The following is a 25,785-nucleotide window of genomic DNA, read 5'->3' as shown; positions in this document are numbered from 1 at the left end:
GTCGAATCGCAAAATACCCCCTGGTCGGAATGGGGGTAAAATCTTCCGGGGCTTAAGTGGTTAAAATAAAAAAAAGCAAAGAAAGCTTAAAAAATCTATTTATCAAAAAGTAGTCAGGTCAGAGCAGGGTGTGTGTGCCGATGAGGTCAGCTGGTAAACTCCAAGGAAAATACACAGGGGAACTTAAAAGGTCACCCCAGAAAAATAAGTTATATAGGAGAACCAACAACAGTGTATAGTACAAAAATACTTTATTGAAAAATATCCAATCAAAAACCAGCTATATCCAAACCCCCCAAAAAGCTGGTAAACTCCTTCCTGTGTCTTACTGGTTTTTCTGTCCCAAATCCATATATCAGGAAGTGATTAAGCTTTCTAAGAAATATAGCAATGGCTAAGGTAAGGCCTTGTTCTTAAAATCAAAGAAAGCTGTTATTTTTCTGCAACAGAGGTACAATAATGATATATTGGTACATAGGGGACCTGGAATAAAAAATAAAAAAAAGTGGACTTAGCCTTTTAAGAATATCATTAGAAGCTATGGTTTCCCAGGGCAGCCAATCGGTTCTTTCCTGTCCTTCTTTCAGTACAGTATACAGAAAATAATTTAGACCTGTGTGGTTCGTTTAGTTCCAAATAAATGTTCTGACAATTATTTTCATTATTCGGATATGTCCGAATATCCGAATAACAGTATACACAAAGTTTACCGAATTCCTCCGAAAAACTAAACGAAATTCGTCCAAATTTACGAAATTCAAATTGAAATGAGATGAAAAACAAACCAGCAACCCTTTTGAAGAAAAAGCACTGGAAGGACCAGATAGCCAGTACAGTTCCAGCAGGACCCATTTGCTCATGTCAGAATGAATAGTTCTCTTTGACTGCATTTCCCCCGAAGAAACAACATATTAGACATGTGCATGACGAAAATAATTGTTTTGATTTGTTAATCTAGTTATTTACTTTAGTTAAATTCGGTTGATTCGTTCAAGTCACATTCGGGATTCATATTCAGAATTCATATTTGTAATTCCTATTCTGTATTTTTCAAATTTTCTTTAAATTTAATTATTTTATTCAATTTAAAACATTTGAATCAATACATTTCGGAACAGTTGAATCGAAAATTTTAGATTTTTTTTTTTTTGTCGATTCAAAGTGAACGAGCAAAAGAAAAATCTTCATCAAATGATTACAATGACTCTTTAAATCATCTTTGGCTTAACAAAAACAGAATTATTTCAAAATGGTACTCTAATAACACACAAAGGAGTTGATTTACTAAAACTGGAGAGTGCAAAATCTGGTGCAGCTGTGCATGGTAGCCAATCAGCTTTCAGTCTTTTTTTGCAAAAGCTTAATTGAACAAGCTGAAGTATAAAGCTGATTGGTTTCTACGCATAGCTGCACCAGATTTTGCACTCTCCAGTTTTAGTAAATCAACCCCAAAGTCTTTGATTTCAGAATAATGTTAACAGTTCGAATTCAAATGGAGTTGGATGTAAAATTTGATTCAATTTTCAATTCGATTTATAAACAAAGGAGAACTGGCGCCAAAGTTATCAATGATTGTGAGCCACTATTAGAGGACTTTTTGTATGCAATATGTAGCCCCTGCTAATTGTCTGCAGGTGTATCCAGCATCAAAATAGAGGAAAAATAAATCAGCGCAGATCTACACTCCCCTAATTTATAAGACAAGTAGTGCAGTGCAACAAGTGCTAGTACAACAATACTGAATAATCAAAATCATCAAAAATATAATATATATGTGCAATAAAAGTGAGTATTATGTAAAAAAAAACAATTAACCTCAATGGCGGTATTCCCCAGTGTGGCTCGGGGTAAACTTTCAGTACCAAAAGTGGTAACCCTGAGCCACACTTGAGATTACCCCGCAATGTTACTCACCTTCCCTGCGATCCCCCGCCGTCCTCCCCGCTGTCCTCCCCATCCTCCTCAGAGTCTCTCCCCGCTCTGTGCACGGCCGATTGCCGGCACTTGCCTTCCGGTTCCCTCCCTGCGAGCGTTGCGAAGCAGGGGGGTGGAATCGGCGGTAAATTCAAAAGTTTTAAAACACAAATGAGATGATAGAAAGCTGTGATCCTAACGGATTACACTGTATCATCCCATTTCACCACAGGATTTCACCTGGTGACTTTTCCAGTGCCCTGCCTGTGCTTTTCCAGTTCTTTGTGCCTGGAAAATTTTGAACGACCATGGCGTCCAAAACACGTTTTTTTTTTGCGCAAAAGCGCTTTTATATGAACTGGAAAACAGCGACAGCGAAACTGAGTTACTTGAAGAACAGAGAGATAGCGATTCGTCATCAGGTACGGAAAGTGACGACAGCAACGATTCTGATGTCTCTTTCTGGCACATAGCTTGTGGAATTTGGGAAGTAAATCGAAAGATTCTTCAGAATTTCCAATGGAGCGATGTGCCAGAAAGAGACATCAGAATCCTCGCTGTCGTCACTTTCTGTACCTGATGACGAATTTTCCCACAAATCGCTATCGCTCAGTTCTTCAAGTAACTCAGTTTCACTGTCGCTGTTTTCCAGTTAGTCTAAAAGCGCTTTTGCGCAAAAAGAACGCTTTTTGGACGCCATGGTCGTTCTCTATTTTCCAGGCACAAAGAAGCGTATCATGTCATTTGGTGTATTTAAGTTTTTGAATTTCTTGCCGGTTCCACCCCCCCCTGCGTCGCAACGCTCGCAGGGAAGGGAACCGGAAGACAGGTGCCGGCATCGGCCAAGCACACAGTGGGAGGACAGCGGAAGGACGGCGTGGGGAGGATGGCGGGGGATCGCAGGGGAAGGTGAGTTTTAAAATGTAAAACAACAGATTTCTATGCAAAACAATGTACTGCTTTTAGCACAGAAATCTGGACATAATCAGACCGCCAGGGAGGTTAAATAATCAATATTTGCAAATACCCATCACACATAAAAAAACATGTGCCTTGATTTCAAAATGTAATAACCTATAAAGTGGTCCGAAAAATTCATAAATAATGTCCTATATTTCATAAAGTCCCAAAGAATCCAAAAAAGTGCAAAAAAAGCATATAATACTGTGCAAGTTCTGGCCCCAATCCTCCTCTTCTTGGGGGGTCCCCTTCCAGAGCGTCTGACTTTTGCCCTGTACTGCAAAAGCTGCACCAAATAAATGGCAAGAGGCTATTCTCCAGTATTTCCCATAGTCTACCTGAAGCTATTTTCCCCATTATTGATTTGCCATGCCTTGTTCTCCACTGTGTCTCTATAGAGGCAGCCAATCTTGGTAATGGAGCAAGTTTCTGCTTCCTAATGAAGATTCCCCCAACCCCTGAAGATGGGTTGTCTGGTGACTGGTGGGGTAATGATAGAGGTGGAGGGAGCACAAATCTATAGAATGGATGAAGCCGAAGCAGGGAGATACTTTCAGTGTAGGTCCTCAGGGACAGCTTCCTCTCCAGCAAGGAGAACAGTGAACAGCCCAGTAATGACATCACCAAATCTCATTCTAGATCTGGTCAGACTAGCAGTCAGGCAGCAGTGCCTTTATTGATCTCACACTGCAGATATACAGTTGTGAGGACGCAGAATGTGAGTGCCTAGGCACAGAAAGCGCACTGCTATTTTCAGAAGGAATTCAAGACAAAATATAGATTTTTAGGAGTACTGCTAAGATGTCATTAGCATTTCTAAATGTTTTCTACAACATAAAATATACTATAATGTCAAATGCACAAAAAACGCCCATCATTGACACCAATCAGAGCCCATCAGTGACCCCAATCAGTGCCCATCAGTGATGCCAGTCGGTGCCCATCAGTGCCTGCTCATTTGTGCTGCCTGTCAGTGCTGCCTATCAGTGCCACCTATCAGTGCCCATCAATGCCATCTATCAGTGCCACATATCAGTGCCCATCAGTGCGGCATAATAGTCTCCTCATCAGTGCCACCTAATCAGTGCCCTCCAGTGCCTATAAGTGCCACCTCATCAGTGTCACCTCATCAGTGCCCATAAGTGAAGCCTATCAGTGCCTATCAGTGCTGCCTCATCAGTGCCCATCAGTGCTGCATCATCAGTGCCCATAAGTGCAGCCTCATCAGTGCCCATCAGTGCTGCCTCATCAGTGCCCATCAGTGCTGCCTCATCAGTGCCCATCAGTGCTGCCTCATCAGTGCTGCCTCATCAGCGCACATCGGTGAAGGAGAAAAATTACTTGACATAATTTACTGACAGAAACTAAGAAAAACTTTTTTTTTTCAAAATTTTCTGTCTTTTTTCTTTTTTTTATCAATAAATAAACAAAAACCGCGATAATTAAATACAACCAAAAGAAAGCTCTATTTGTGTGAGAAAATGATAATAATGTCATTTGGGTACAGCATTGCGTGACTACGCAATTGTCATTCAAAGTGTGACAGCGCTGAAAGCTGAAAATTGGCCTGGGCAGGAAGGGGGTGAAAGTGCCCAGTATTGAAGTGGTTAAGGAGTATAGGGGAACACTTTTCTTTGTAGTCAAAACCTCAGTGCCAATAACTGACCTTGGGATGGCAGCACCAATGTCCAGCTAATGTTCTCATTGTCTTCCCATCCACAGATTGAGGTTGCCGCAAGAAGGGACACAAGATGCCTAAAGCTGCAAGATGCTCGATGAGACTCAATGGTGAAATTAACCCTTCGTGATCGGGGAGAGGTCATCCTGTATATGACATTAATATACATAATAAAGGATAATTCGGGTTCTGCTCCATGATGATTTCTGTGTGTATCTGTGTGTTTTTTTTTTTATAGTGGAACTAAACTCCACAATCAGACTTTGCCTCATATCAGAGTACAAATTGTTGTCTCCAGGTTTTATGATTTCAGATTTCTGAAGTTGATTTTAGCTGATGATACAGAGCTGAACATCCCCAGGTACTGCTGTGTTCTCGACATCCCCATAGTACCGGGATATGCATAGCACATAGTCTCAGTGACGTCAGGTGCTCCTTCCTGCATTGGTGTGCACCCTGAATGATCTAAAGTGAGGCTTGACAATTGCAGGATTCATTGGTGAAATCAGTGGAGGAAGAATGTAGAAAGCAGGCACCAGGATGGATAAAAGATGGCGCTGGCTTAAATGGGAGAGAGGGTTGTACAGGGTGCAATCTTGTGTATGGTAAGGCTTTAAATCTTTGGGAATTCAGCATTCTTGAAGATGAAATTGTGAGGTCATTGGCTCCTCCTCTCCAACTGGAGAACACCTTGTATTCATTGAAAAAAAAGACAAGGCTTCTCCTGAGTGGTGGAGGTGCAGCAGCAAGCGACTCTCTAGTTGGTGCACAGAGGCAGGGGCAGACTGGCAACTTTCCGCCCGGGGGGCAAGTACAAACCAGAGGCCCATGATGCAGAAACTGAGCCCACCTCCCACTCTCCTTCTTCCCGTCCTCCTCCTTACCCCCATTCCAAGCATAAGCCCTGCTCCAGATACTCTCTTCTTACCAACTAAATCCAGGTTCCCAACCTGACCAGCAGCGGGTGTTTGAGTAGAGCTGGGACAACCCGGTCGGGGCTTGTCGGGGGAGAAGAGTCTCCAGTGGGGCATGGAACCGGCCTCTGCTGAGACACAGTTCACACCATCCATTCTGAGGGGGGAGAGGCCAGCGCTCTGTCCTTGTCCTCAACCCAAACTCAGTAAGTCAGTTGCAGGGACTTTTTACTTCTCTTCACTAGGAGTCCTTTAAGCATGTCTGTGGCAGAAGCAGTGCAACCTTTTTACAGAGCATCAGAGTGGCCCAGGGAGCAATTGCCCCCCTGGCCCAGTCCTCCTCTGCACAGAGGGGAAGTTACTTGAGCCCCTGCTGCAAGAGGACACCACTTCCTGCATGTAGCTAAGGCTACAACAGTGAACTACAACTTCACCATTGACCACACAGAGGTGGCATCTAGATAAATCATTTAAGCCAAGCTGGCCCAAATGATGTGTTTAAACTAATGTCTTTCCTGGAGTTCTTGCTAAAAATTAGAATTCAAGCCGTCACCATGTTGTCTTAAAAAAAAAAAAGAGCTTGCCGTGTAAAGTAATCTATATGACCCCTGACCATAACACCCATATGATCTTATTGGTCTTCCCATTTTAAAACCACGACTGATAACACTGGTACGAGGGAACTGACCCACAGTCTGCTTGAGTGCTTCCGTCAGTATACCGCTTCCTCCAGTCATGAACATAGATATCAGATATTATAGTCACCTATTGCAACCAAGAACTAGGCAGAACTCATTTTAGCTGCAAATATGGAACGGATTTATTGAACAAGAATACAGGCTTTTTGAAGAGTATGTCAGTGACCACCTCACATATATACTAACAAGCATAAAAGGGGTCCAGCCCAACCTCACATAAATAAAGCCAGGGAGAAACCAAGTTCCTAGTACCCCTAGCCTCCAAACCGTCACTCTCAAAAATACAAAACTGAGAGTGTTTCCCTCAAGCCTAATAAGAACATATATTAAAGAGAATATTATTCAAGAGTTGCACCATAGAGGGAATACTGGTGTAGCAGAAAAATGTATAAATAATACTTTATTGAATTGTGATGAACAGCAGCTGACGCATTTCACTCGTCACAATGAGCTTTCTCACAATTGGGTGCAAATTCCTACAGACACACTCCAAAATTTTGTAGAAAGACTTCCTAAAAGAGTAGAGGCTGTTACAGAATAATACCATATGATACAAGAAGCATTGTAATCCCTGCCCCTTCATTGAAACCAAAATAAAGGGGGTGGGGTCTGGAGGAAGGCGGTAGGGATTACTGTAATGAAACCGCAACCCACACTGTACTTGTGGACTTCCGTCAGTAAAAGGGCTTCCTGCCAGTCATGAACATAGATATCAGATTTTCCAACGGCCCCCATACAAGCTAGCAGACAACTTAGCTTGTATAAGTTTTGGAACCTTCTGGAATAAGAACTGTTTATTCAAACACAGGCGCAAAGAGATATACACTGTGGGACAACCCTCCCCCTTAGCAGCCAATCCATATACACATATACATCCCATAATAGGTTGATCTTAAGGCAGACAGAAACAATAGAACAATGGGATACAGGCACTTACCAATAACAAACCTCACCCCATCTCACTATCTAGCAAGGGTCTATGAGAGACTACAACAATATTCGAGCAATCTGAAAAGTCAAATTGTTTATCTTTATATATTTTTGGAGGGATACTGTTCAGAAATAGTATTGTCCCAAGTGAAAGAGGCCCATCATTCTTTCAACATAAACCACACATATAGAACCCAGGATAACCGGGGTAACACAAAATGCGGTGTGGTTGTACAGTGAGTCTGATTAGTGCAGACCCGACTGGGGTTCTTGGTAGCCCTGTGCCTTTAATTGATACAGGATGACTTAAACATGAGAGGGGATGGGGGAGCTGGACAAGGAGTTTCCCGACCTCTCTAAAGTAATCTGGGTTCCACGAGCCCCCCACCCAAAGTGACTCCTTTCACAATTACAAAGTGCATGACATCTTCACATGTAGGAATAAGTACCTAGGACAGAATACATTTGCTCATTAAATGGGCTCCAGCTAAGGAGATTCTAGCAGGAATAAAGCAGTTCACCACATTCAGGTGATACCTAGGTCTTAAACTAGAAAAAAAAAAGAAAAATGGGAATGCTAATAAATTAGAATTAGGATTACCCTCTAGTAACCTACCCAGTCACTCTTAAAGAGGTTGTAAACTAAAAAAAAAAAAAAAAAAAAAAAAAAAAGGAGGTCCTCATTCCTCTATATAGATCTTTACATCACTAGGGGGTTCACCAGCAGGAAGAAGGAGGTCAGGATTCCTCTATATAGATCTTTATATCACTGGAGAGGTCCCTAGCAGGAGAAAGGAGGTCCCGATTCTTCTATATAAATCTTTATATCACTAGAGGGATCACCAGCAGGAGGAAGGAGGTCCTGGTTCCTATATATAAATCTTGATATCACTAGAGGGTTCACCAGCAAGAGGAAGGAGGTCCTGATTCTTCTATATAGATCTTTACATCACTACAGGGATCGCCACCAGGAGGAAGGAGGGCCTGATTTTATATAGATCTTTATATCACTAGAGGGTTCACCAGCTGGAGGAAGGAGGTCTTGATTCCTCCATATCAAACTTTATATCACTAGAGGGATCACCAGCAGGAGGAAGGAGGTCCTGATTCCTCTATATAGATTTTTATATCACTAGAGGGGTCACCAGCAGGAGGAAGGAGGTCCTAAATCCCTTATATAGATCTTTATATCACTAGGGGGATCACCAGCAGGAGGAATGAGGTCCTGATTCTCCTATATAGATCTTTATATCACTAGGGGGATCACCAGCAGGAGGAAGGAGGTCCTGATTCTCCTATATAGATCTTTATATCACTAGGGAGTTCAGAAGCTGGAAAAAGGAGGTCAGGATTCCTCTATATAGATCTTTATTTTGATGGAGGGGTCACCAGCAGCAGGAAGGCGGTCCTGATTCCTTGATATAGATCTTTATATCACTAGGGGGGATCACCAACCAGAGGAAGGAGGTCCTCATTGCTCTTTATAGACTATTACATCACTAGAGGGGTCATCAGCCAGAAGATGGAGGTCCTGAATGCTGTATATATATATATATTTATATCACTAGAGGGGTCACCAGCAGGAGGAATGAGAACTCTATTTAGAAAACTGCTGTCCAGTTTTGGAGACCTCACAAAAATATATTGATAAGATAGAACGAGTCCAGATGGGACTGGTAACAAAAATGGTAAAAGGTTTAGGGGAAAATACATAAGGAGAGACTTAAGGAACTTAATATGTACAGCCTGGAGTAAAGAAGAAAAATGTGAAACACGTTTGAATACTTTAAATACATAAGGTTCAGTAGGGCAGGATTTCAATATGAAACCAAAATCAAGAACACAGAGACATGACCTCAAAATAACTGAAGGAAAGTTCACAACTAACTTTAGAAAGTACAATTTTACTGAAAGGGTAGTTGATGCTTTGGATAGATTTTCAGCAGAGGTAGTGAGACAGTCAACAGTAAGTGCCGGTTCACACAGGCGCGACCCGACTTGCCGCACCGCTGCGCACCGCGACCTCGGAGCGGCCGGCACGGACTTCATATCATTGAAGTCAATGCAGGTCGCTCCAGGTCGCCCCAAAGAAGCTCAGGACCCTTTTTCTAAGTCGGAGCGACTTGTGTCGCTCCTATTAGAACGGGTCCTGTGCTAATCTATGGCAGGCGACCGCGGCGACTTGTCAGGCGACCAGGTCGCCTGACAAGTCTCCCCAGTGTGAACCGGCTCTAAAGAGCTTCAAACATGCTTGGGACAAACAGATCTACAGTGTACTCTATCTACACTAAGTTAATAGAAAAAAAAAAAACAAGAAAAAAAAATTCAAAACCTATATAAAAACCACTCAAACAAATAAAATATGTATAAAATGGACCACTCGCTCTTTTCTCTGTCTTCACTGTGTTTATGTGTACCCCCTTTCCTGAGATGGGCGGAAGTTTAATAAATATTCTTTACTGAGGGACTGATCCTCCCAATTCTATGTTCTGAACGCTTCTTCGCAGGCACATAGAAGAAATCAACCACAAAGCTAAGAAACCCCTAACCAGGCCTAGAAACAGATCACCATTCTACTAATTACAGTGAAGCCAAAAACTAAATTTAACATAAGTTTGGCGGGGCGCTACATAACTATAGAGCCATTTATCCAACTGTCCATCCGGAGCCACTAGTTTATAGGCCAGATACATCCTAAAAATGGAGCCATTTATCCAACTGTACATCCAGAGCCTCTGGTTTATAGACCAGATACACCCTAATTATAGAGCCATTATCCAACTGTACATCTAAAGCCTCTGGTTTATAGACCAGATACACCCTAATTATAGAGCCATTTATCCAACTGTACATCTAAAGCCTCTGGTTTATAGACCAGATACATCCTAATTATAGAGTCATTTATCCAACTGTCCACCCAGAGCCTCTGGTTTATAGACCAGATACATCCTAAATATAGACAACACAACAAATTGATGGGCTTGTAAGCGCTCCCCAAAATAATAACAGGTGGGCACTGGGGTCACAGATAAAAACTCATGATGAATAGTCACAAATAATAAGTGTCACATTTATTAAAAACTGGTGAAAAGACTGTTGAGCAGGATACATCCAAATAGTGAGGCAGTACCTGTTGTAGGAGCCAGGGGGGTAGATGGAAACATCTCTCCAGCCTCTCAGATGGTAAAGGAACCTGAGGGGCAGCCGCACAAGGGAAGTAGCAGAGAAGGGGAGATGCGGCCTGAGGGTGGTGGGGGGGGGGGGGGGAGACACAACCCCCCGTGGACCGAACCGGCCGCAGGTCCGCAGCACGCCGGCATCTCCTCGCCTCAGCCTTTCGTGAGTGGCGCCTGTGGATGAAGTCATCGGCAGATGACGGTTAGCTCCCGAGAGTCCGTTCCTGGCTACAATGCAGATGGTAAAGGCAGCCTCACAGTGCAGGACGTAGCACACACCACAACAGCATTGGCTTCCAGGAGATGGGGGGGGAGATTGAACGCCACAGGGGGGGGGGTTGTTTTTGGAGATGGAGATTACATGTTTGGGGCCAAGCCCTTCTTCAGATCTCCAGTGGTATTGGGAAGGAGGAGAAAGGAGAGCTGTTACCACCCCCCCTGGCTCCCCCTTAAAACAGCTGTCACTGATATAAGCACAGGCATACCCACAAATACATAAATATACATGAATATAAATTGAGCAGTAAATGTATGCATATGTCAGAACAAAAAATGAAAAAGACAAAACGGCTATGAGGAATGAAAGACAATAAGCAAATACAATGTATGTGAAAAGTAAAAAGCATTAAACATTGTTAAAAAAACATTGGAAAAGTATATGGAGTGTCTCAGGAAAAAGGGAGGAGGAGGAAGGGGAAGGGAGGGGAGGGGCTTTGGGGGGTTGAGGGAAAAGGGGGGGGGGGGAAGGGTTGTTGTAGTAAAGGGGTAAGTCACCTTTATATCACTGAATATATATCCAATTCCTCATTCAACCCATGAGAAGAAAGTATATTAAGTTTGTAAATCCAGAATGTCTCTCTCTTGCAAAGCAAGGAGAAACGCTCGTTGTTGGTCAGGGTGCCCTTGGGGATAGATTAGATGGCCCAAACTTTCAGATCTTGCACATTACCATTATGATAAGTGGCGAAATGGCGGGGGACACTGAGGAATCTTTCCATTTTTGGTGGTCAACCCTTGAATAATGGCCCTGCGGTGTTCACCTATCCGCGTGCGTAGTTGGCGGATAGTGCGGCCCACATAAAGTAGGTTGCAAGGGCAGTGCAACACATATACCACAAACTGTGTGGAACATGTGATGAACTGACAGATGGAAAAACAATTGCCTGATGTATCACAAAAAGGATTACGCCCGTGGGTTATGAACTGGCAAGTAAGGCAGCTCCTTTTCTTGCATTGAAATGTGCCTACTCTGTCATTGAATTAAGACCTGATGTCCATAATTCTCTCACCTGTGGGTCTGTTTACTTTGCTGGGAGCAATGTTGTTCTTGAGGGTTCGAGCCCTCCTGTAGACAACCTGAGGGGCCTTGGGGAGGTGGGGACCCAGTCTGGGATCAGACCGTAAAATAGACCAATGCTTTTTGATGATGTGGGTGATCCGTTTAGAATTGTTGTTGAAACCAGTGATGAATCTGGCTTGATGGATGACTGAATCCCTTGGGGAACTAACCTCAGAGCTACTGGTGGAAGGTAAGTCCATACAGGATAAGAAAGCTATTTGTACAAGATCCTCAGGAAAACCTTTTTTCCAAAAACTTGGCCTTCATAAGTTGTCCTTGGGAAACATAATCATCCTTCCGGGTACAGTTCCTGCGAAGCCTCAGAAACTGGCCCTTAGGGATGCTCTTTTTCCAGGAGGGGTGGTGGCAACTCCCAAAATGTAAATAGGAGTTGCCAGCCACCGGCTTGGAATGATTTAGAGTCACAATGGCGCCATCAGCATGAGTGAGCTCCAAATCCAAAAAGACCAAACGTGCAGGGTCAATGACATGTGTAAAAGTAAAGCCAAAAACTTTGGCATTGCAATGGTCAACAAAAGCCTGAAAAGTGTCCAAGTCACTATCCCAGATGACAAGCACATCATCTATATATCTTCCATAATATACTATGTGCTTGGAAAAGGGGTTGTTGTGCCAGATGTTGAATTCCTCCCAAAAACCCATGGTGAGGTTGGCGTAGCAAGGTGCGAGGCTGGCTCCCATGGCAGTACCTTTGATTTGCAGATAGAATTTGTCAAGGAAAGAAAAATAATTGTGTTTCAGGCAGAATCGTGTGCCTTCTGCCAGGAAGGATGCCTGACGAGAGTTCAATTGTCCACCCCTGGTAAGGAAATGGTGGAGAGCTCGAATGCCCACATCATGGGGAATTGATCATGAGTTTTTATCTGTGACCCCAGTGCCCACCTGTTATTGTTTTGGGGATCGCTTACAATCCCAGCGCCAGGAATTCTTTGTACATGTATCCTAAATATAGAGCCATTTATGCAACTGTACATCCAGAGCCTCTGCTTCATAGAGCAGATACACCCTAAATATAGATCTAGTTATCCAATTGTACACCCACAGCCTCTGGTTGGTTTATAGACCAGATACATCCTAAATATAGAGCCATTTATCCAACTGTCCATCTAGAGCTTCTGGTTTATAGACCAGATACATCCTAAATATAGAACCATTTATCCAACTGTCTACCCAGAGCCTCTGGTTTATAGACCAGATACATTATAAATATAAAGCTATTTATCCAATTATCCATCTGGAGCCTCTGCTTTATGGACCAGATACACCCTAAATATAGAGCCATTTACCCAACTGTACATCTAGAGCGTCTGGTTTATAGACCAGATGCTCCCTAAATATAGAGCCATTTATCCAACTATACATCCAGAGCCATTGCTTCATAGACTAGATACACCCTAAATATAGAGCTAGTTATCCAATTGTACACCCACAGCTTCTGGTTTATAGACCAGATACATCCTAAATAAAGAGCCATTTATCCAACTGTCCACCGACAGCCTCTGGTTTATAGACCGGAGACATCCTAAATATAGAGCCATTTATCCAACTGTCCATCCAGAGCCTCTGGTTTATAGACCAGATACACCCTAAATATAGAGCCATTTATCCAACTGTATATTTAGAGCCATTGCTTCATAGACTAGATACACCCTAAATATAGAGCTAGTTATCCAATTGTACACCCACAGTCTCTGGTTTTCAGACGAGCTACATCCTAAATTTAGAGCCATTTATCCAACTGTTCATCCACAGCCTCTGGTTTATAGACCGGAGACATCCTAAATATAGAGCTATTTATCCAACTGTCCATCCAGAGCGTCTGGTTTATAGACCAGATACACCCTAAATATAGAGCCATTTATCCAACTATATATTTAGAGCCATTGCTTCATAGACTAGATACACCCTAAATATAGAGCTAGTTATCCAATTGTACACCCACAGTCTCTGGTTTTCAGACGAGCTACATCCTAAATTTAGAGCCATTTATCCAACTGTTCGTCCACAGCCTCTGGTTTATAGACCAGATACATCCTAAATATAGAGCCATTCATCCAACTGTCCATCCAGAACCTCTGGTTTATAGACCAGATACATCCTAAATATAGAGCCATTCATCCAACTGTCCATCCAAAGGCTCTGGTTTATAGACCAGATACATCTAAAATATAGAGCCAGAGAGAGGATATCTCCCAAACTTTGACAGATGTCCCCTTTGGGAGATTTCCTTACTTCTTGTTCTGTTGACAACTGAGATTTTCTTCTCTAGATGACAACACCTGAATGTATTATAACATATAATATTCATAAACCTTACGTGATAACACCAATTGATGTCTGTTCAGTCTGCAGGGCGTTCACAAGTTCACCATCAATATTCTGCATTAACCCTCTGTGATCCCCATTATACCCGTCTTGTAGACTTTTGTATGAGGAATGTCGGGCTCACTAACTTTCTAATACCTCCTATACCAGCAAAAGGCCAAACACTTCCATGGAAATGACCCTGTTGGTGGCTTAAACATGTATTGCAATTGAGCCATGCATAAATCCTGAAAAAGTTTTTGGAGTATATGGAAGACTATCCACATGCAAAGGGTTAATTGTGAGATTTAGGGGTTGAAATGAGGTCACTCCCCTCCAATACCTCATATGGTATATATTACCTAGAAGTGGCTAGGAGAAGACTAGTATATAAAGATATAAAAATCCATCCACAGAAGGGAGATAGTCCTTCCCAACCACAAACATGAGACTGACCACAATGGCCATATTCATCCTCCTGGGAACACTACTACTCCAAGTGGTGACTGCAGGTAAGATCGATGCTCTGCTATAGCTTCCATTGATATATATATTTATATTAATGTGTAATAGTATGTAAGAACAGAATAGCAGTTGCTGTGCTGTGTCCCTCAGACTAAAGGTCATCATACCTCATGTCATGTCATTGCAGAAACTGTTGAATAAAAATAATTCTGGTTTCACCCGGTCCGATCCCTTCACACATTGGAATTATTGACCATACTTTCAGCATATGTGCAACACTAGCAAGTGACATGATCCGCTTAGCAGGTATTTCCCCGAGGCTTGCAGTGAAGAGGTATGGCAGGGGCATAGTTACAGTACCGCGTGGGAAAGCGCGCCACTTACAGATCTGCCCAGCAGGAGGAATCATCGCCCAATATGGCGAAAGGGTGGAGACAGCGGGAACATCCGGCCAATAAGGAGTGATCCGGGGGACCCTATTAATATCCCTTCGGGTGCGGCCATGCAGGAGACATGTGTAGAAGAGAGAGGCATGTCGTTCATGAGAGGAGCGAAGAGTGTTCCCGCTATTACTGCCACCATGGGTGAAGATCCTGCGAAGCAGAGCCCGGAGCAGATCCACTAGCCCGATCCCCCTCTAGTCTCGGATACCGGTATCCGGATGGGGCCAGACGGTGGACTTACGCTATGCACCGGAGGAGGCCAGGGGTTCCTAGGAGTGGTATGTCCCCAGTGTGCCACTATTACGTTGAGGGTGCAAGCGTGGGTTCAATGTGGGCAATGTGGTGATCTGCTGCTCAGGGCAGAGAAGAGTGAGGGCCGCTCTAAGAAGCGCACCATTATGTGGGAGACAGCCCTCACTTAGGAGGTGACTGGGAATGAGTCAAATTTCCTCGGCGGAGCCGGGAGTGGCATGTTCAGACTCATGATGCAGCTGGAGGCCCTGCCAGCAGTCGGTGGGCCTGTAGTCTGTGGGAAGGGAGTTTGGTCGCAGAGCTCCATTGGGAGATGATCCGTGTCCACCCAGACAGTTGGAGAGTGGTCTGGTGACATACCTACCTCAACGGCCACAGCAGGATCCACCCCCATTCAAGCACCACCTTTCAGCACAAGTAGTGAGGATGAGAGATGTCCTGTGAGAGTTCACTCCCCATCTTTCTACATGATACATGGCTCACTTGAGGAAGGAATGGATGATTGGAGATCAATGGACGAGACTGAGTGGGAATGGGGGTCAGAAGCTGGGAACAGCTCCCCAGGTCCCGAAGTGACTGTGCCGCTCGATCAGGAAGCCCAGGAGGCTATAAAAAGAGTGGAACTGGCTCAGAAATTGGGGTTCTGCGATGTCTACATTGAAGGGTCCCAGACCTCACCCCTCCCGGGAACATTGCTAGGGCCCGAGACCAAAATGCGGCCTATGAGAAAATGATCCAAAGGGTGTGTACCACATTTTCTCCACCAGGGAGAGTAAACAGGCAAACTCTCCCCCGGTTGTCCAGGATGCAACGGTGGATGCAAAAGAAAGTTGCACTTGAATATGGCTATGACTACCCCTAGGCACCAAGGAAGGTAATGTTATTGGTGGAAAAGTTTCTGGACTTTTATTGCAACAAACTCATTTGGGACTTCCTGCTTGTTCCAAAACCTTACAGGGATTATCCTGACGAGGGGCTTAAGGAAAAATGTAATAAGGTCAAGACTCAATGGAACTATGGGCGGTCCATCTATATAGATAGGGTGGAGGTCCGCCGCCCAGATGGATCAAGGCACGCTTGGCCCATCAGAATCAAGAACGAGCAAGGGGAATATGTACAGATCCCTCGCCCTGAGTATTACATTTGAGAACTGCAAGTACTTCATTTCAAAGGAAGAAGATTCAGGGGTAAAGAAAAAAAAACGGTGTGGCCGGCTGGCTACCACAACTGACCAAGGAAACTTTGGAAAAAAATATAATACTGAAGCTTTCAAGTTTACAAGTGTTTGAGTTTAATGTGGACCCCTTGGGCCATCGGACCAGGGTCTTTTCAGAAAAGTATTGATACGTCAGACCTTTTAGGGCCATCGGGCCTGGGTCTTCTGAAAGTTGTTTAATGTGCTAGATCCCTTGGGCCATCGGGCCAGGATCTCTGTGGATTACAAATAGCTGTGTGGGACATCATCCACAGTTTTTGACAGATGAAGATGTTGATGAAGCCAAGTTCAAGTATCCAGGAACTTTGGTGAGGGTTGACCCAGGGGACCCCTGTGATACTTCCCTGACTCAGCAGGACTGTAGGTCATGCAGAACTGTGACCTGCCCTGTTTCCTTAAAGAAGTGCTTGGAAGTACGGCAGAGAGCGCTGTGCTTCACTTCAACAAAAGGACTCTGCATAGACAGCTAGTGTTAGGAGGGGGGGGGGCAAGCTCTTCCAGGAAGGAAAGGACCCCAGTGAGTCAAGACACTGGTTAGCAGAGGTAGTCAGGGAGGGAGTGGAAAGGTCGCCCTTGCAGCCAAAGAAGGAGGGTCTTTCCACTCAACTGTTCAGACAGGGCCGGCCCTACCATGGTCCCGGTGGGACCATGGGTCCCAGGCGGCACTTAGAGAGGGGCAGCCCCCGGCCGCCTCTTCTCTTCTAAGCCTATCTCAAAGGTCCGCGGCTGGCCCGACATGCACACTGAGCATGCGCCGCCGTCGCTCGGCAAAGCCCGTAAATGTTCGGCCATTTTCGGGAATAGCCGAACATGTATTAGCTTTCCCGAGCGGCGAGGGCGGCGGCAGCGGCGCATGCGCAGTGTGCATGTCAGGCCGACCGCGGATGTGTTGACGTGTGGCGCCATTTTTAAATTCTAAAGCGCCCTTTAGGAACAGGCAAGTGGGACTGCACACTACCTGTCATTATGTGGGGCTGCCGGCATACTACAGAAGATGCAGTGCTGCGGGCATGGTACATGCCCACAGCACTGCATCTCCTGTAGTATGCCCACAGCCCTGCATTCTCTTGTACCATATCCGTCTCCTGTATCATGCTCACACAGCCCTGCATTCTCATACACCATGCCCACACAGCCCTGCATTCTCATACACCATGCCCACACAGCCCTGCATTCTCCCGTACCATGCCGCAGCCCCGCATTCTCCTGTACCATGCCTGCAGCCCCGCATTCTCATGTACCATGTCCGCAGCCCCGCATTCTTCTGTACCATGCCCGCAGCCCTGCATTCTCCTGTACCATGCCCGCAGCCCTGCATTCTCCTGTACCATGCCCGCAGTACTGCATTCTCCTGTACCATGCCCGCAGCACTGCATTCTCCTGTACCATGCCCGCAGCACTGCATTCTCCTTTACCATGTCCGCAGCACTGCATTCTCCTTTACCATGCCCGCAGCCCTGCATTCTCCTGTACCATGCACTGTGGCACTATAGACAGTAGAAAGCCTGGTGCGCTCATCTGCCCAGTGTCTACTGCTCTGTCCTGCTCCTGCGGTCACTCCGTACACACTCACACTCCTCTGACTGCTTTCATAGTCCTATAGAATGTGGGGGCATCTTGGAGGGTGTGTATTTTTTTTTTGGGGGGGGCAGCATTTCATTCTCGGACCCAGGCAGCATAATGTCTTGGGCCAGCCCTGTGTTCAGATAGTTAGGCTTGCATTTTCTTATGTGTATGCAGTTGACTAACGTTTGCTTCCTTTTCCTCTCTACAGGTGGGACCATCTTAAAGATAGTCAGGGAATTTGCATTGTATTTTTCTTCATTGTTCTCTACCAAATGAGTTTGTTTGGAGGGGGTGCATCAGTTTTCATGCACCTTAAACTGTTTGTAAAATTTGTACAGCAGAGTGTAAAGATCTATTTTTTTTACCGTAATTTATTTGTAAATTCGTTTTTCCCTCTTCCCCCTTTCCAGGTTTGTGGGATACTCCTGATTTTTGGCAGAGTTTTTGACAGGAGGCAGCTTCCTCAGAGTCAGAGGGACCTGACTCAGTTTGGTGTGGGGTGTATGTAGCACCCTACAGGGAGGTGCTAGGTAAAATATAGTGGGCTTTGTCTGCCTAACAGCAGAACCATGATTTATTTTTGTCAGGTAGGTTGTCATGGCTTCCAGGTGTGTCTGCTGAGAGGGAAGTCTCCCCACTGGCTCTGTGAGAGGCTTCTCATAGGGCAGTGAAGGAAATCAGGGACACATTCAGGCTTGTAACTACCCCAGAAGGCAGATTCTGGCGCTGAGGATTCTGGGAGTGGGTATAAGTTTGAGGGGAGTGCATGACTCATTGTCTTTGGCGGGAAGCAGAGTCCCAGGAGGGAGCGTACGGCTGTCTCTCCTCCTGTCAGAGGGAGCGGATGTCTCTGGGTGCTGCCTGAGAATCCAGAGGGTGCCGAGTTGAGCTGACGGGGATCCGGTGTGCCGAGAACCAGCAGAGAAAGAGAGGGGTTCAGTCCCAGAAAAGCCTACAAAGGTCGTGAGTACTGTGGATTGCCCCTGGAGTGTCTGCCTAGTGTCAGAGGCGCCCACTCCGGAGGAGGTTCTGGAGATCCAAGTGTCAGCTAGCTGTAAAGGGGGTGCCTAGTCAGAGGACCCTGAAGTTAGAGGGGGTACCTAGTCAGAGGGCCCTGAAGTGTTAAAGGGGGCGCCTGCAGTTTTGGCCCTGAAGAGTCAGTGTACAGTGTGGAATGTACCAGTTGAGAGTTGCAGCAGCACAGGAATTCACAAAGAGGTACCTAAAGCCACCGAAGGGCCGGAAGGAGCCAGTCAGTGACTTTTGAGTAAAGCAGTGTCAGAAGTTCAATATTCTACAGTCCTGGATCTTCTGGACTAAGGTCGAGGTTCCAGCACAGTTTCAGTGTTACATTACTTTCAAGCGGCAGGAAGCGTTGGCTAGCGTCAAGACAGCTCTAACAAGCACATTTTTGCTAAAGTGTCCCAAAAGTGTACCTAGTTGAGCCAGAGGAGTATCCCACTCATTTCCTTCTCCCATCCCCTAAAATACAATAAAACAACCAAACAAAGATGCTGGAATTGTCATTGTCTCAGTGCTCACACCTGGGGTCGCAGCTCACATGGGCTGGAGAGGTAACGGGTAACAATGGCAGACCCACCTCAGGCTCATGGCCTGGAAAACTTGCTACATAAACATTAAAACTTTATTAGAGTTTATATCAAGTATACAGAGTCGACAGATGTAGACAAGAAATAAAGCCCTATACAGCCCTTCATATGTAACGTCACAATAGAAACTGAGGCTCCCTAAGACTCAATCATGTCTCCCCTTTCCCTTCTTTCCTCCAGAAAATTTAATTGTTCTTTTGTTTTGTTTTTTTAAGAGGTGGAATACATGCTACTTCCATGAAAGTGTATATTCTGTCATCTTGACAATTATTGACGTGGGGCCAATGACATACCTCCCAACTTCCTGAGATGGAAACGAAGGACACCTATTAGCAAAAGTATGTAGACACACTGTCACGGGGCTTACCTTTGTTGGAGTCTGTAACGCAGAGATGTACGCTCACCCTTGCAAATATCCACAGTCCAAGGTGACCAGGTAAGAAAGCCACCTGGGCTGTGAATCTGTGCACGGGGGCTTGGCATACAGAATACGGATAGGAATACAATGGGAAGGGAAGTCCAGGAAAAACTGTGGTCACTGGATGACACAAGTCCGGATAAGGATCGCAGGAACAACAAGGAGCGAAGGTAAGGATGGAAGCCGGAGTCAGTCTGGAACACACGCTTGGGAAACAGGAACAAAGTCTGTCAAACAGGAACTATCTGGAACATAGATCAGCAACACAGGAACAAGGAAGGATCAGCAATGAACTGACAATGCTCTAAGTGAGAGACAGTGTTTTATAGCTTGCTTAATTGAGCAATTAGCTTCAGGTGGACATTGATAGACAAGAGCACACTCAGGTGAAGTCCAGCCCCCTAGTGCTGCAGGCAATAGCAGATTAACAGGACTAGATCCATATGAGCTGAAGTGTGGCTCAGAGGTAGTACACAGGTTCAAATCCCATGTCAGGCACTCAACAGTGACCACGCCTGACTGTCTGAAAGCCACAGCGAGAACCGTGCCACACCCCCCTTAAAGGAGAATTGTAAAAAGAAAGAAATGATTGGTTAAACCCACCAGTGTTTTTCTTTTTCCTCACCACTATTCCTTTATATTGGCTTTTGACATTTACAAATGCAGCAATTTAGAAATTGGATGAAAGGTTTAGCACCAGGAAAAACTTTTTGATAGATAAAAGGTGAATTTTATATACAACTATATAGATCAGACCAACATGAGGGATGAACGAGTAGGAAAGAGGGACAGAGGGACTTTGTTCCAAATCCGGGACAGTCCCTCCAAATCCGGGACAGTTGGGAGCTATGGCCAATGATCTTGCTCATACCAACAATGTTTTAGTTGTGCAGATTTCTTTGGGGTAATGAGATGTACATTAATACGTGAAATGTGTATTATGAAAGCACTTTGCAGCACACACGCGAGGTGCCGCTGATCTTTTTTCTGGGAAAGGTGTTGACACATTTTATTGGGATGTGTGTTTAGACTAATTATATGTTGTGTGCAATACATTTACATGTGGATTCCAACACTAATACCAGCATCTAGTAATGCTTTTGGACAGGGGCTGACTGGCAACTTTCAGCCCAGGGGGCAAGTACAAACCAGAGGCCCATGGTGCAGCGACTCGCCCCCCCCCCCCTCCCACTCTCCCTCTTCCCATTCTCCTCCTGACCTCCATTCCAGGCTGAAGCTCCGCTCCAGGTACTCTCTACTCACGGGCTGAATCTGGTTCCCAACCTGGCCAGCATGGGCGGTTGAGGGAAGCTGGGACAGCTCGGTGGGGGCTGGCCGGAGGAGGAGAGTCTTCAGTGGGGCATGGAACCGGCCTCTGCTCAGACACAGTTTACACCATCCATGCTGGGGGGGAGGTCTGTGTTCTGTCCTTGTCTTTATCCCACACTCAGTAGGTCAGAGGTGGGGACTTTTTACTTCTCTTCACCAGGAATCCTTTAGGCATGTCTGTGGCAGAAGCAGTGCTGCCTTTTTATGGGGCATCAGAGTGGCCCAGGGGGCAATTGCCCCCCTGCTCCCCGGCCCAGTCCTCCCCTGCTTTTGGATTACACAACTTTTTTAGTAGAAAAAAAAAACTAACATTTTGATTTCCTTTAATGCATCAAAAATAATTACAGTGCACATGGTTGTCAACATTATAATGAACAAAATAATGATTAGAGGGTCATTAAAATAATAGTGGGTAGACTCTGCCTGTGCCTCGTCCCTCATGAACTATACAAGATTGTTTCCCCTGAATATTGGGACTTTTTAGGCACTTTTATGTTTGATCATACAAACTGTATGAAAAAATGTTTATAAAAATTATATATTTTAAAAATGCATGTTAAAAAATTGGTTATTGCATATACAATATGTATTTTTTGTATACGTAATAACCAATTTTTTTAACATGTATTAATAAAATATATAATTTTTTCCATTTGTATGATCAAACATAAAAGTGCCTAAAAAATCCCAATATTCAGAGGAAACAATCTTGTAAAATAATGATTAGAGGGTATACACCATTATATGGATATCTGCAGATGATTAGCAAATAGTAAATAGTAGCAATGGGATTATCACTCTAGTATTGCTATTAAACACACACTACATTACCAAAAGTATTGGGAGGCCTGCCTTTACTTACACATTAACTTCAATGGCATTCCAGTCTTAGTCTGTAGGGTTCAATATTGAGTTGGCCCACCCTTTGCAGCTATAACAGCTGCAACTCATCCGGGAAGGCTGTTCACAAGGTTTAGGAGTGTGTTTATGAGAATGTTTGAGCATTCTTCCAGAAGAGCATTTGTGAGGTCAGGCATTGATGTTGGACGAGAAGGCCTGGCTCGTAGTCTCCGCTCTAATTTTTCCCAAAGGTGTTCTATCAAGTTGAGGTCAGGACTCTGTGCAGGCCAGTCAAGTTCCTCCACCACAAGCTCGCTCTTCCATGTCTTTATGGACTTTGCTTTGTGCACCGGTCCAAATCATTTGGTGAAGGGGGGGATTATGGTGTGTAGTTGTTTTTTAGGGTTTGGGCTTGTCCCCTTAGTTCCAGTGAAGGGACTTCTTAAGGTGTCAGCATATCAAGACATTTTGAACAATTTTATGCTCCCAATTTTGTGGGAACAGTTTGGGGATGGCCCCTTCCTGTTCCAACATGACTGCGCACCAGTGCACAAAGCAAGGTTCATAAAGACATGGAGGAGTGAGTTTGGAGTGGAGGAACTTGACCATTCGCTTTTACTTTAGTGTCAATTTAGTGTGAATCTAGTGCAGTGTAGAGTGTAGTGCGACCATTCATTTTTACTTTAGTGTCAGTTTATTTTGTCAGGGCAGGTTTCCTGCAGTATATTTCAGTCCGTTATTGCACATTTAAAGCAGTGTATTTCAGTGCGTTGGTGTGCATTTATCGCAGCATATTACAGTGCGTTAGTGTACGTTTAACGTAGTATATTTCAGTGCTTTGGTGCACGTGTACCGCAGTAAATTGCAGTGCATTCCTGCATATTTAATGCAGAATACTTCAGTGCGTTGGTGCATGTTTACCACAGTATATTGCAGTGCATTAGTGCACGTTTAACACATTATATTGCAGTGCGATATTGCATGTTTACCGCAGTATATTGCAGTGTGTTAGTGCATGTTTTCCGCAGTATATTGCACAGCATTAGTGCATGTTTACCGCAGTATATTACAGTGCATTAGTGCACGTTTAACATAGTATATTGCAGTGCGATATTGCATGTTTACCACAGTGTATTGCAGTGTGTTAGTGCACGTTTACCGCAGTATATTTCAGTGCATTAGTGCACGTTTAACACATTATATTGCAGTGCGATATTGCATGTTTACCGCAGTATATTGCAGTGTGTTAGTGCATGTTTTCCGCAGTATATTGCACAGCATTAGTGCATGTTTACCGCAGTATATTACAGTGCATTAGTGCACGTTTAACATAGTATATTGCAGTGCGATATTGCATGTTTACCACAGTGTATTGCAGTGTGTTAGTGCACGTTTACTGCAGTATATTGCAGAGCCTTAGTTCACGTTTATCGCGGTATACTGCAGTGCGTTATTGCACATTTAACACAGTATATTTCAGTGCGTTAGTGCACATTTACCGCAGCATATTGCAGTGTGTTAGTGCATTGTTATGTGTTATTAGTGGGAGGATCCAGAGAAGACAATGAGAACACCTCATAATGGCATTGCGGTTGGGTGCAGCTGGGAGCAGAAGAGCAGCTATCCAACTGCCAGAGTCCTTTTATTTTTGAAGCTCTGCACTGTAGTGAAACACAAAACTTAACACCAGGTGCATAACTGAGCACACAAAAGTGAAGCACACAAAAAAATTGCACACTGTATCCACATGGTCCTCCTCCGAGGAGAAAGGACCCAAGCCCTGATCCCCTAGGGCGCAAGGCTTCTGACAGGGACTGGTGTACTCGTAGTCATCCCAGCCAAACCAGACAGACCCCTTTCTTCAGGAGGCCTGCCTATGCAAAGCCAGGTTCTTGGTGTGACTCCCATGAAGAGAGACCCCATGGGAAGGAGAGAACCTGACCAAAAGGCTGTGTCCTCACCCCAAGTCCAGGAACCTACACCCTACTAATTGAGGAGAGTAATGTTTGCAGAAAGGGAGTCCTTGAGGGACATAAAACCAAGAGGAGGGGGGGTGGTTAAATCTGCCTACAATCACACAAACAGAATGGCATGAATGCCATAGCCGGTTGGTTCCAATTGGGGAGAGCTGTATGCAAGGGACTGCTGGAGGCCATCATGAGTGCAGCTCCCCATAGAAATGAATGAATGTGCAGAATAAAGAGGAGCAAGCTGGGTCCATACCTGTGGTAAGATTATGGTAGAAGGTAAGTAGAAGCAGAGGTTACCAGCACGTAGGATGGTTATTAATAGAACATTTCTCCAAAGCACCTATTAAGTAAATAAAACTATGTCCAGATGAACAACAAAGATATCAAATAGTTTGTATATGCGCTCCTAGGTCGCAGGATACCTAGGCGCAAAAAGATAGTTATAGGTGCCACATCCTAGATAATGTAATTGGAAGATAGAAGAGAAAGAAATTTTGGACTTTATTGGCACCGGTATTAAAAATGTATATTTTATTGGAAAAGTCACAAGAAAATATTTAAAACAAAGACAGAAAAGAAATATACAGAAGTAATACACATACAATTTACATACAATAAAATCAGGCGGCAAAGCCTCAAAACCATGTGCAAATGAAATCGCACAACCTACTAGGTAAATATAGTTGTAACAACAATCACATATATCACAGAGTAACCTGTATTCATAAGGCGGCCATAGAGAGGGATGGTAACCGTCTCCAAAGGTCGTCTGTAAAATATGAGTGAACAGATGTTGAGTTAAATCCCAGTTGCCCTACATGTTTCGCTTAACATAGTAAGCTTCTTCTGGAGCACGTGGTATAAGCAAACATCTGAAAGGAGGTTCAGGTGGTAAAACTTTATAATGAGCTGAGCCTGGTAGGCTATAAAGAGTAACGAAGAGGTCGGTACGTTGTGGTTGGAGCAAACTGCCTAATGTATACGCCAAGAATAACATGGAGATTAGTACGTCATATAACATAGGTCCTGATAGGATCATGGACACCCTGTCATGGACACCCGATAAAACATAATAATAATAGAGGGGCCGGATGGAAGAAGACCCCACGGCCTTCTAATCCAAACAGAGGAAGGCGAGGTGGGTACACCTCATATGCCTGAGACCCTGGTAAGTTAGGCACAGATTTTCTCCAGGTCCACGACCACACATACACACCCCCCAGATGGGGATACCGCCTCTGTTTGGATTCGAAGGCCGTGGGGTCTTCTTCCATCTGGCCCCTCTATTATTATTATGTTTTATCGGGTGTCCATGATCCTATCAGGACCTATGTTATATGACGTACTAATCTCCATGTTATTCTTGGCGTATACATTAGGCAGTTTGCTCCAACCACAACGTACCGACCTCTTCGTTACTCTTTATAGCCTACCAGGCTCAGCTCATTATAAAGTTTTACCACCTGAACCTCCTTTCAGATGTTTGCTTATACCACGTGCTCCAGAAGAAGCTTACTATGTTAAGCGAAACATGTAGGGCAACTGGGATTTAACTCAACATCTGTTCACTCATATTGTACAGACGACCTTTGGAGACGGTTACCATCCCTCTCTATGGCCGCCTTATGAATACAGGTTACTCTGTGATATATGTGATTGTTGTTACAACTATATTTACCTAGTAGGTTGTGCGATTTCATTTGCACATGGTTTTGAGGCTTTGCCGCCTGATTTTATTGTAT

This window comes from Pelophylax lessonae (genome assembly GCF_965119305.1).
Source record: "Pelophylax lessonae genome assembly, chromosome: 3".
In the NCBI taxonomy this organism is placed as follows: Eukaryota; Metazoa; Chordata; class Amphibia; order Anura; family Ranidae; genus Pelophylax; species Pelophylax lessonae.
The sequence above is the reverse complement of the archived record's forward strand: the minus strand, read 5'-3'. Positions refer to the sequence as shown.